Source organism: Cynocephalus volans, chromosome 14 (genome assembly GCF_027409185.1).
Source record: "Cynocephalus volans isolate mCynVol1 chromosome 14, mCynVol1.pri, whole genome shotgun sequence".
NCBI lineage: Eukaryota > Metazoa > Chordata > Mammalia > Dermoptera > Cynocephalidae > Cynocephalus > Cynocephalus volans.
The window spans coordinates 22,476,784-22,489,063 of NC_084473.1; positions in this window are offsets into that span (position 1 = coordinate 22,476,784).

A 12,280-nucleotide genomic window follows, 5' to 3' on the forward strand; every position below is an offset into this window, starting at 1 on the left:
TCTAACCCCTTTGCCAGATTGGGATTGTTCTGTGTTTTGGAGGCCTGTATTTTCTCCCTGCAGTTTACACTGGTCGTACATGGCCTTAATTTGGGAATTGGCCCTTCCTCTATCCCTCTTAAAGCACAGATGTGTCTTATTCTTCTGCTTCTGATTCCTCCTTCAGGAACTGGGCTGAATGTCCTCTTGATCTTCTGGTCACTTAGTGGACAGGAAGAACCCCAAGACAGCTTCCCCAACCATGGTTCAAGAGCACCCCAACCTTCAGGATTTCCAATCTACCTACTGATTTATTTCTATGCTCAACTTTGGCAGAAAACAGAATCCTAAGGTGAGAATAATAAAACAATGCAACAATTAGCATAATGATGCCACCTCCCACTGGAGCGCACTGAAGGCTTTTCAAGCACTTTCCTGTAAATTATCCAACTCATAAGACCTTGCACAACAGACTTTTTTTTTTTTTTTGCTTTCTTCTAATTATTATTCCAATGATTTTCTATTTTCTTCCAAACTCCTATTGTAATTTCTCTTTTCCACTTATTTTGCATTATCAAGCATCACCTTAAAGAAATACAGAAGACACTTCAGAGATCGATCTAGATCAGGAGCTTTTGATCTTTTTGAAGCAAATGAACATAAAGTTTACTTAGACTGAAGCCAGCATTCACATCCTACAAGGAATATGGAGAGATAATCAGAAAACCTCACAAATGAGCACACCCAACAGAAACTGGGGAACTGCTACAACTCGGAGGCACACAGCAGACCCAGACATCCCGTGGTGACTCTAACACCAGGCTTCTGTAACGCCTTCTCCCAGACATTCCAGCTGGTGGAAATAGACTCTTAATTGAGGATCAGGCCTAGTCAGAGTTTCAGATGGGACTGAGTGTACAGGGTATAGGCCTCTGTGGGCAGAGGGTCAGGGCACAAAATAAAGAATAAAATAACAGGTAGAGAGGTTAAAAGATGCTTAAAGACAAAGCAAGGCAGAAGACCCAAAGGCCAGGAAAACAGGAGGTCTTCAGAAGTTCATCCACAAGATAATCTAAGCAGAAGATGCTCAAGTCAGATTTCCTGGGTTCAAACCTCACCTCCACCAGTTACTAGCTATGTGACCTTGGAAAAATTACATAACTGATCTGTGCCTCAATTTCTTCATCTGTGTAAATGGGGAGAATAATGGTACTGACCTCACAGAGCTATCATAAGGATTAAATAAGTTAATCCTTATAACATGCTTAGAAAAATATTTGGCACATGATAAAAGTGCCATACAAGAGTTAACCGCTGCTATCATTATTATTATTATTATTGTTTAAAGTTCCAGGGTTTTTCATGGCTTTCTAGAGAGATAGAGGAAATCAATGAGATTAGGGCAAACATGTAAATAGAATTGGATTTTTGAGGCTGAAAGTTTGTGACCTAAAGCTTCTACCAGGCAAATATCAATAGCTCATTCCAGGAAATGAAGACCGTCCCGGAAGATGGAGTATTTCTCTTCCCTTTAATTTACACACATTGTCTGAAGTATGGGTTTCCCGGAGTTCAAAAACATTCCAGCAATAAACATCAAGCACCAGCATCTTCAATAACATGAATAAAAGGAACAATAAAGATAAATATGAGTGCTTATGAGCTGTGGGGCAGACCTTACAGTCCAAAACGAGGAGAAAGAAAAATTCTGGAGTCCTATCATTTTTTTGATTTTGAATTTTTGATGTTGAATTTCTACATGTTCTTCTCTTATCTCATTGCATAAGACATATGCACGCTCTCGTTCCTTGAAGAGAAGGTCCCCTGTGACAGAGATGAAGTGGGCCAGAGTTGGAGTTCAAGTTGTTGGTCAGGGATAGACTTAATCCTGTTTTTTAAGCAGTAATATCTGTTTTATATATAAAGATTTTTTTTTTTTTGCCTAAAAAAAAGAAGATGTAAAGATTATTTGTCTAAAAAAAGTAAGCAGAGTCTCTGTGATGCGCTAATAACATGGAGAACTAAATGTCTGGCCCTTCAAATTCCCCAGTCTTTATTTCAGCCTGGCTAGAAAAGGAGATTGAAGCCACACTCCGAGAAATGTCATATTTATCGGCAGTGATAAATTTGGCAGAGTCTGAAGGACTCATCTGCACTTACTTTAACAGCAAAGACTCAGAAAATGGGCAATTGCTTCCCCTCACATGAAAAAAGCATCCTAGAGCTGAGAAACTGATTGAAAAAAATGAAACCAGCCTACCAAAGATGAGAACTCTGAAAGATCATTCACATTCTGAGAAGGAATCCAAGTGCGGCTGAGAAAGGCAGGCTGACTAGCACAATGAAAAGCCCTGAGTAGAGTCTGCACACTGCAAATACCGGGAGTGTGGCTCACAGTGAAATTATTATTATTTTTTTTTTCTATCACTTAGAAGACCAAAATCAAACTGCTTATCTCAGAATCCTACTGGTCTACAACTCTGTCTCAGAATTCCTGCTTTTAGTTCTAATTTTCTAAGGTTCAAGAAAGACCACTGTTGGTTTGAGATAGATTGTTTCAAACTATTTGATTCCAATCCACTGAGAAATCAGATTTCTGAAAATATTTCAATTAGATTTGCATCTCTGTGACCCCTCCAGCCCTAACAACAAAGTCTAGAAGCATCAGTTATGTATCCGCCAAACAAGTTGAGGAAGGCTTTCAATAAGGCCAGACGGACAGATCACTTGGTAAGGTGGGTAGGGAGGGACATGTACATGCTGTTCAGTGGTGTAAAGAGTGCTTGAGGAAGTTTGTCTTCTATGGATGTAAACTACACTCTGAGTGGCTCCACCCCACATCCCATTTGATAGACCAGTTGATCTATCATCTACTCTGACTCTACACAAACTTGGCTAGACCACATAACCCAAGCTCTGTAAATGCAAAGGCCGGTTGTCAGTTCTTTCCTCCCCTTGTTTATTGTTATACGTTGACATCCATACGGGTTCTCAGGAAGGTCCTGAAGACTTCAGATTTTCACAATATTACAATTTCAGCAGGGCTGAATGTAAAAAAATGGAAATTGGACAGACTGTTATCAAGTTTAATCGACCATTAGAGCATCGGAGCCTGAAGGCACAGTATTTAACGGTTGGAATGGGGTGGTCAAGTAAAATGCTATCTCTTTCATTTGGAATCTGGGAATAAAGCCAACCCAGATAAAAAGGGAAAAAAAGCCATTACTCTGACAGCTGTGGCAGAGCACAAGGATGAGTGTTACAAAGGAGGCCAAGATGCAAATATCGCAGTACACTTGGGTAAGGTTTGTCTACTGAATTCTGGTTTGCAGATTTCATGCATAATGGAGAGAAATAAGCCAAGGAGTGAGGTACCAACCTACCAGAATGAAGGTTATTATCTAATATCAAAAATGGATCCTGTGACATCACATTTCATTGCCAGACTTGGCCTCAATATATCATCACCTTTCTGTGTAGCAATCACTGTCTTCTTGGAGAGGCAAATAATTTGCTGCCTTGGTTAGGCTCCTGTGCTTCAGTCCCTGGGCATGGTACACTGTGAACGCTTTAGAGAATGATCCTGGAATTAAGGTTTTCAATTACATCTGACGTTAGTGAGCTTTTACCTGTTGGCAGCCGTCTTGTTAAACCACCTGTGGGAGAAAAGTTGTGTTACTGGAAGTGTTCCTTTCTCCATTACGCTTCTGTTGACCACGTCACAGATTCCTTCCTGACACCATTTAGTCTGCTAATGTGACTTCTGCACATTAGGGACTTTCAGAATGTTAAACTGAGCACAGTTTTTTTTTCTTGTAAACAAAATATATTGTTTATGTAAAGAGTCTAATGGCCCATAACAATCCAATTTACATATAAAGTACAAGATCTCATATTGAATCAGTTTTATTACTTCACATATGAAAGATATTGAGCAGTGGTAGGTATATTGTATTTGTATCAGAAAAATACAAGTGCAGATTTATTGGGCCCATGCTTAATAATATTAGAATCGATTATCCCAATGAGAGGAGAGACATCTGTTCACTGTGGGAAGCAACATCATTTCTACAACACCACTATTGCCCAATAAATGCTTTACCCACTTCGCTCAATGAAATGGCCATATTTAAAGGGTTAATAAATTTTCCCAAAGTGATAACATTAACTCTCTATCAGCAGCAAGAGAATATTGTTCATACCATTTAAAATTTATTAAGCACATTTGGTTTGCTGGGCATTATACCAAACCCATCAAACATAAGATATTTTATCACTAGTTGCTATGTATGCTAATTACATTTATTCACTGGACCTCTCAAAAACTGGATTTAATCTTTCCCATATTTTCTGCACTATGGAAACCCCAAATCTATTTTTTGTTTATATTTTAGGGCTTTTTCCTGCAAACTCCAATCATTATATGATCTCTTTGCAAAGTAATCTGTACTCTCATAAACTATAAACTAAAATATTTTAGGAGAGAGATAATCATTTTTTTTATTAATCTGAAACGTTATTCTGTAAGCACTGCTACAGAGAAAGAAGAGCAAACCCTGTTGAATGTTCCCAGTGAACAGATTCTCTTGGTGCCCCCTTTCCTTTTACCACATTAAAATTTCATTTAATTTGGTTGAAAACTCCAATTTATAACACTTAAATCTGATGGGGATAAAGCATAGCCTTGATTTAATAAATACTAAAAATAGATGGCAACACTGTAAGGGACACACAATAACCTGAAATGGAACTAATGCAAAAGTAAATTTGTTTATACTATCCTGATGGAACATTTGTTATACTTTGGAATATAAGATTTTCGGTATATGTTTTCACTTCTAAACATGGTTTCTTTGGGGTTTTTTTTTTTTTCCATCTTTTGAACGGTGGAAAAAGCTTTTTTTCCCACCCTACCTTGCTTCTTGGAGTAAACGGTGGTCCCTTGGCTGAGTTGATGTGATTTTGCTTTTGGATTTGGTTAGAATGCACACATTTTTCATGGACTTCCACCCTCTCGGCATGCAAGCAAAGTTCAAACACAGCATTTCAAATAAACAAAACTAAATTGAACAGCTAAAACCTTAAAACCTTCTTTCATGGAAAGGCAAGTGGATTAGTGAAGGCCAGACCACAATACGATTCCTGCCTACGCCTTACCGTTCTCACTCTAGAGGGAAAATGTGCATGTGTTGTTTGAGTACGTGAGTGTGTGTGTGAGCCCACACACAGTTTGCTTTTCTTGGGCCCTGCACAATACAGTCTGTGATATCAGTTAGTTATAAAACCCTTACATATATGGGCATTAGCTGTATTAGTCCTGTCTCCCTTCAACAGAAAGGGAACACTTAGCCAAAATACGGAGCTTACATGAAAAAAATGTTTCCTGTATGAGAAATCTTTTCCCCCTGCAAACACCTGCCCCCTGCAGATTCCCAAGTCTAGACTTAGCTACTAAATCCAACCCTTGCCAGCATGAGTGCTCACCAGGGAGTAAAGGAATTGAAGCAGGTGAACCTCTGCCCAAACAGCAAGTGAGCCACCTGGGTGGGTCATAACTGCATGATGACTGGTCTCCAAAAATCACCAATATGCATCCACTGAATAATGAAGCACTCAGGAGCTCCTTTCTTTTCAGACTTCAGAGACTATCATTGAATTGCAAGGAAGGCACGCATTTATTCAGCTGATAAACTTATTTTAAGATGCTTTCCTTATGCCTTGACAAGAAACTTACATTTTTAATGTGTTGCAGTTTCTATTCTTAATGTGTTAGCTCCAACCTTTTTCACTGATCATCATTCCTTATTAGGCAAGCACCCATCACACCAAATTCATCAAAAAACTAAAACAGCCCAACAATTGGTGTTTCTTGGTCATTCCAGTCTGACTCGCAGTTCTTTAAGGGTCACTGCTCATGTCCAAGCCATTGGGTTTGGCTTTGTAGGGGAAGCCAAGATGTAGGATATTCTGCTTACCAAAGAATTTCTAGACTCCTTGGAGAGGTAAGTTTCAAATGTGATATAATTAGTAAATAACAAGGATGGATGTGATTAAAACATCAAAATGTGAAGCCACTGAGATTCGGGGAAACAAATATTCCATTATATGTACTATATGCCATTACCAAGGCAGAAAAGTAGATTAACATTTTCTTGAAATATTTTCAGTGGTGATTGAAATAAAGAGTTTTCCCTTCCTTGCCTATAAGCAGAAAAGTCAGTTAATCATATCGTGTTGGTACCTCACCATTCCATTCTCTTGATGAAACAAAAGCATTAATAAAGCCACCATTTTATATGAATCCAAATGACTTTGTTTGCACCTTTCCTGCTTTCTTTTTACAGAATGCATTTTCCCAAAAAAAGAATATTATACATGTGGCAATTAGTACCCATTTTATTTCAGCCCTTTAAAAGTACCTGACAAGCCCATGTCAGCTGTTATCCTCCTAACATAGGAGGAACCATAAAAAAAGCAATTCTTCCAGAGTACCTCCAAGCTCCCTCTAGCTTGACAGCTTTAGTCATCCCCACTCATTAGTTCCTGTTCTCAGCCCTCTTCCATTTTCTTTGATGTCAATTGAGGCTGTGCCCTCTATAAGGTTCCTTGGGTTGGCCTTATCACCCCTTCAGAACACAACTTTCTGCATCTGGCCATGTGCTCCACATAGTAAAAGACCCTCCAACCCCTTGCTCCATCTAAGCCTTGCCAAAACACAGCCCTGAAAGACCCAAGGGTGATGGTTAGGGTCCAAGGGTCATTAGAAGAGCCAAAGGTGTAAATGTAAAAGACAATATGCTGGAAGAAACTAGGGCGTTCTCTGACTAGAGAACTTTCTTGATGCCAGAGCAGTACTGTAAAACATCTGTTTATCTGCATAGATTCCCCATCAGTGGATGAGTTCTTCAAAGAATGGGACAAGGTCTTCTGTATCTCCTCATTCTAGCACCAAGCCTAGAAAAATAACATGCAAGTGGTTGCTTAGTTAATTAATTATCTAATCCATGCTCCAAGGTTAATAAACTCCCCCAAACAAAACTTCCATTTATTCAGTGGTCTTGACTAGAGTTGAGAAGGAAAGCTATCTAATTGAATTAATTCGCTCTGAGGCATAAATTATTAAAAATACATCGTTTGGAGTAGGACTTGGCAATGGTGTTTTTTCAAATCTCTCCAGGAGGTTTTCATGAGCAGCCTGGCTTGAGAACTACTGGCATAAAAAGCCCTCTGTACTCCGGCCCCTGCTCTCTCTTCTGCTGCATCTGCAGCCGTCCACAGTGTGCATGCAGTGTCTCACTGGACCTCAATAGATGCCCTCTCCATGCACACCTGGCTTTCCCACACCCTCACATCTGTCTCACCACACTTGGAGAAACCTGCAGTGAAGGATGATGTTACTATATCCCCACAGCCTTCCCATCACTGTTCCTATTTGCCTTCTGAATCAGATTTTTTTTTCTCGGAAATGGATGTCAAAACTTATGTTTCATTTTGAACAGGAGTTAAATCACTGGAGTAAAATACCACCTCTCCATAAAGAAACTAAATCAAAAGATACTGTGGAAATTATGGGAAACTGAAGAATCTAAACAAGAAGAAAATGCAGAGGTTCCATTCTTTTAAGATTTACCTGCAGCAGCCCATCTCAGTGGTGGATGGATTTTGTTGGTGTTGGTGTTGGCTTTCTTTGTCTTCAGAGTGAAAGCCATTGTCTAACTGTAGAAAAATATTGATCATAGCTTCCAGCGAGCTCTGAAAGGGGGTCATAATTCCCAACCCCTCTCCTCATTGTCTCTTCATCCTCTAGCATAAAATAGCTGCACAATTTGGTAACGACTTAGTAGGTGCTGAAGGTAGAGCTTAGGGTTTCATTCTGATGGATTCAAACCTGACTCTGTAATAACAGAGAATGTCTCAGCAACCAGATAGGGTGAATCAGGGCAGTTCTCAAGTACATAAAAATGGATGTTTATCATGAAATCATCATAACTATATTCTCTGGTGATAGATCTGCTACACTCACGACTCCCTCTGAAATATTTAAGGCTTATTCATTTAAGATGACCCTGAAACACCCCCTCAGTTTGTCTTCCCCATAGATGCCTTTTCTGAGCCATTTTGATGTAGCAGAGGGAAAAAACAGGTAGGGAGATTTACCAGGATTAATTAATACACAAGAGGAAAGAGATACATGTGATTAAACTAACTTGCAAGGTCCATCGTACATATTTTATTCATTTACGTGACTCTGCAATTCTGTCTTTGTCACTTTGGAAATAGCCCTAGATGTGAGACTGGTGACTTCATATGAGTGAAAGCAGGATGCAAGGATTCTTATCCTGGGAATTTGGAGAGACTCAAAGAGAAGGCTGCAGAACTTTGGTCAGAAAGGACAGCACTTCCAGGAAGATAGAAGGGCGCGCCATCTCTGCATGCCCTGAGAAGACTCTGATTCTCTGTAAACAGCATTCTGCAGGAAATACAGGAGACAGCCTTGGCAGGTAGAGCACAGTCCCCGGAGCAGTGGAAGGGCCAGGCTAGCACCCCCAGAACTCTCCTTCCCCTGAGTCTCTCCACCGGCTTCTCTCTTCGGTTCTTTCACGTTGTTTTCCACACACCCTCCACGAACCCTGCCATGTATGTCCTCCCTTTACTCTTCTGTCTGTCTGGGATCTACCACCCATCCTTGGAAATTAAGTTTCCGTTCATTTGCACCCCGAAGTCTCCCATGACGATACTGTTCAGCATTATCTGCTTCACTTGGAACCAGAAGGTTCTATCTGAGTGGGGTTGATTTCAAGAAGCAAAGTCTCAACCACCCAAAGTAATTAAAAAGGAATTTCATTGTCTACTCACATCTCTCCAAGGACATAGAAAGGTCTCCAAATGCGTAGATTATGGGTAATATTGATTAAAGCCCTGCTTTGTCAATCTCCTTCCCATCCTGAAGGTACTCCAGCAGCACGCTCTTCAACCCCTCCCTAGAAAACTGCTCCTCCTCACCCAGCCCAGGAGGCTTTCTTTCTTCTTGTGCTGCGGGGTAGAAATTAGGGTACTGACCACATGATTCTCTTCGGAGTTTTGGGAGAAGGGCAATGTCTGTAAATACACAGATCTCACAAATTTTGATCCCATCTTACACTCATAATATACCCTTGCATTTCAGGTATTTTTCCTATGTATTGAGCCTGTCTTCCCAAATAAATTATGGATTCTATAACACAAAACTTTTTGCTTTACTTTGTGCTTTATTACAATGTAGGTTTTCAATAATAGTTTGTAGAATGAATAAAATGATTAAAATATACACAAATAAAAGTCAAAGATTAAATTTTGCATTTCACTGATTCCTTCTGCAAATACCACAGACTACACACTCAGTTACTATTTGCTGATGATGATAGAATAGGAAGCAAACCAACATGAGGGAAGGACTGGAGGAGGCAAAGGTCTGGGTCCCTGCTCACAAAGAGTCACTGGTGTCATCTGCCTGGTCTACCCCTACTACCTCTATGCACTTGCCTTCAGTCCAAGCCAGTGGTGCTGATGCGAACTCATGGGATTTACAACAAGGCAGCTACCTTCCTGCAGCATTTTTACCTGAGACCAAAGGTCCAAAATATTGTCTCCCAGCTGATGAATTTCTAAACACTAGGAATGCCATCAACTTTCAAAAACACGTAACAGCAAGGGTCTCAGGGATTGTTTATCCCCTTCTAAAGCATCTCCAACAAGTCCTGATGAGTGCTCACTACCCACAAAATTCTGCTGCACAATTCCACATATTAGAAAGTATTCCCCTGAGCTCAACCAAATCATCCACCATGAAATCTCTATCCACTGGCCCTAGAACTACTCTCTGAAGTTACGTAGAAGTCTAAGAACTCCTTCATGTGATCTATTCAGATATTTGAAAACAATTCTTAGCTGTTCTGTGACTCTTTTCTCTTCTTAGCTAAACCTCCTCTCTATTAGTTCTTCATCATGCAATATTCTGAATCTTCTTATTATCAAAAATTGTAAAAAGTCTGATCTTACTCTGCTTGCAGGCTAATAAGCTAGACTGCCATGGTTTCCTAGATGCTTGCGAAAGACACAAGAGACAAAGGACTTTACTACTCATGGCATCTCAGGAAGCATGAGCTGCATGTTTGTATCAGTTGCCTTGATCTGCAAGTCCTAAAGGGGGCAAGGTAGAGGTGGGCCAAGGCGAGAGCTGTGCACATATGGGTGACAAAACCTGAGCTCAGGAAACCCCCAGTATCATGAAGGATCTGCTAGAAAGCTTGCCTAACATTTGCCCTGGAGGGAGACATCATCTTTCTTATGCTGGTCAGAAAATAAATCTGCCCTCTTGCCCAGAGTGATGCCCTATCTCTATCTTCCAAAGCTTTTGCAACTGCACAACACAATTGAAAAATTAGTCCACAACTGTCAGTGCCTCTTGTTCAGAAGATAGGCACAAATGCAGGAGACACATGGAGAATTGCCCCCCAACATGCATTCTCTTGATTTCCTTGACTCCTTCCCAAACACCCAAGTTGGACAATGCACTCTATACCTATGGCATACTTTCAAGGTCTGAACGGATATCTTTACTAATGCAGTCAAAGATTTGGAGACTCCATGATTTTCACAGGGGCTGGAAATCTGTCACTAGAGATGTATGACTTTGGATCTGTGGACTCAAACAGTTTCTTTGTCAAGGGGAAACAATGTTGGAAGGAAAGTGCTATGTCAAGCATTCCAGGACTCCAGCATCACTGTACTGGCTTGGGGGGGGGGGGGCGGCTCAGGGGGAAGAGAAGGAGACAAAGGCTTATCCCAACCCTGCAGTCTTTCACTCATGTTGAGCTTTCAGTCAACTGAACCTCTAGGGCTTATTCATCCAGTTATTCAGCCTCTTCTCCTTCTACTATAGACTTGCACAATTGATTATACAAGTCTAAAAAAAATCTTATCATACATGACCTATCCTTTGAGATCTTTGCAACCTGTTTGATCACTGGATTTGTTATACATTATGATCCCTATGCTCCAAAGAATTGATCATCTTCACTTCATGGTTGCCTTTTTATTTTTCACAATCATTAATGTCATGAAAGAAACTTGTCTCAACCTCAGGAGCTGAAGATTGCAATTTGAGTGATATACATGTATGCAAATGCATATATATAAACCCATGTCAGCAGACACACATGGGAATGTGCTCACTTCTCCCAACACACACCCGAACACACAGCTCAGCACATTAAAATGGGCCCAAAGCACATGGTAGGCAGGGAGGTAGGCAGGGAGTCATCGGCTGAGTGCACCCAGTTGGAGCTGAGAGCACCTGTGGGGCCCAGAAGGGAGGGCACAGCACACAGTGAAGCAGCTGGAGGTGCAGCTTCTCAAGGCTGGCTTGAATATCCCCACCAATAGTGTTCTCAAGGAGCCCCACGAGCGAAAAGTTCTCAGAAGAGAGAGCAGTTCATTGAACTTCTATTGCAAGCCAGCACTCCAGATGAATTTGCTCTTATCACCACCAAACACTGCAGCAAAGGTCTTCTTATCCTCGTTTTGTACATTAAAAAAAAATCAAGGCCCAGATAAGGCAATATGTCCACATTGCAAAGTTAATACGCACCAAAACCTGAACCTGATCCTAGGGCTGTCTGATCCAGGCTCCAACTGCCATTTAGGACACTACTCTGACCCCCGGTTACCCTTGGGAAAACCCCAACCTGCATTTCCAAGTTTCAAAGGGGCAAGGTAGAGGTGGGCCAAGGTGAGTGCTATGCACACCATGAGTTTATGTCATAGCTGAGGAAATGTGAGCTCAGGAAACCCCCAATGTTATAAGGGAGCTACTAGAAAGCAAGCCCAGCCTTCTGGTTCCTACCACAGGATGCCGCACAACTGCAGAGGAAAGCCCACAGCCTGCAGAGTAGCATGCATTCAAGCTCTCCACCCTCACCTGGGCCATGGGGCAAAGCCACCACCTGTCTGCGGGCAGCACCGACCTCCTTTCCTCACAGTGACAATGACAGATGCCCATCCTCCTCCTCAAGCACCCTACCTTACCCTGCCCCCTTTTCTACCAGATGAGGAGCATGACTTCTGACTCACCTGGTTTGCTGTTCACCAGTGACTTATCAAGAGGCAGAATAGTGTCATAAAGAGTCACTCAGCACAGCCAGAGTAAGTTCAAACCACAGCCCCTCCATTTTCCAGTTGTGTAATTTCAAGCAAGTTACGTAGCCTCTCTCAGCCTCAGATTTCTTATCTGTAAAATGGGAATAATGGCAGTGTCTACCTG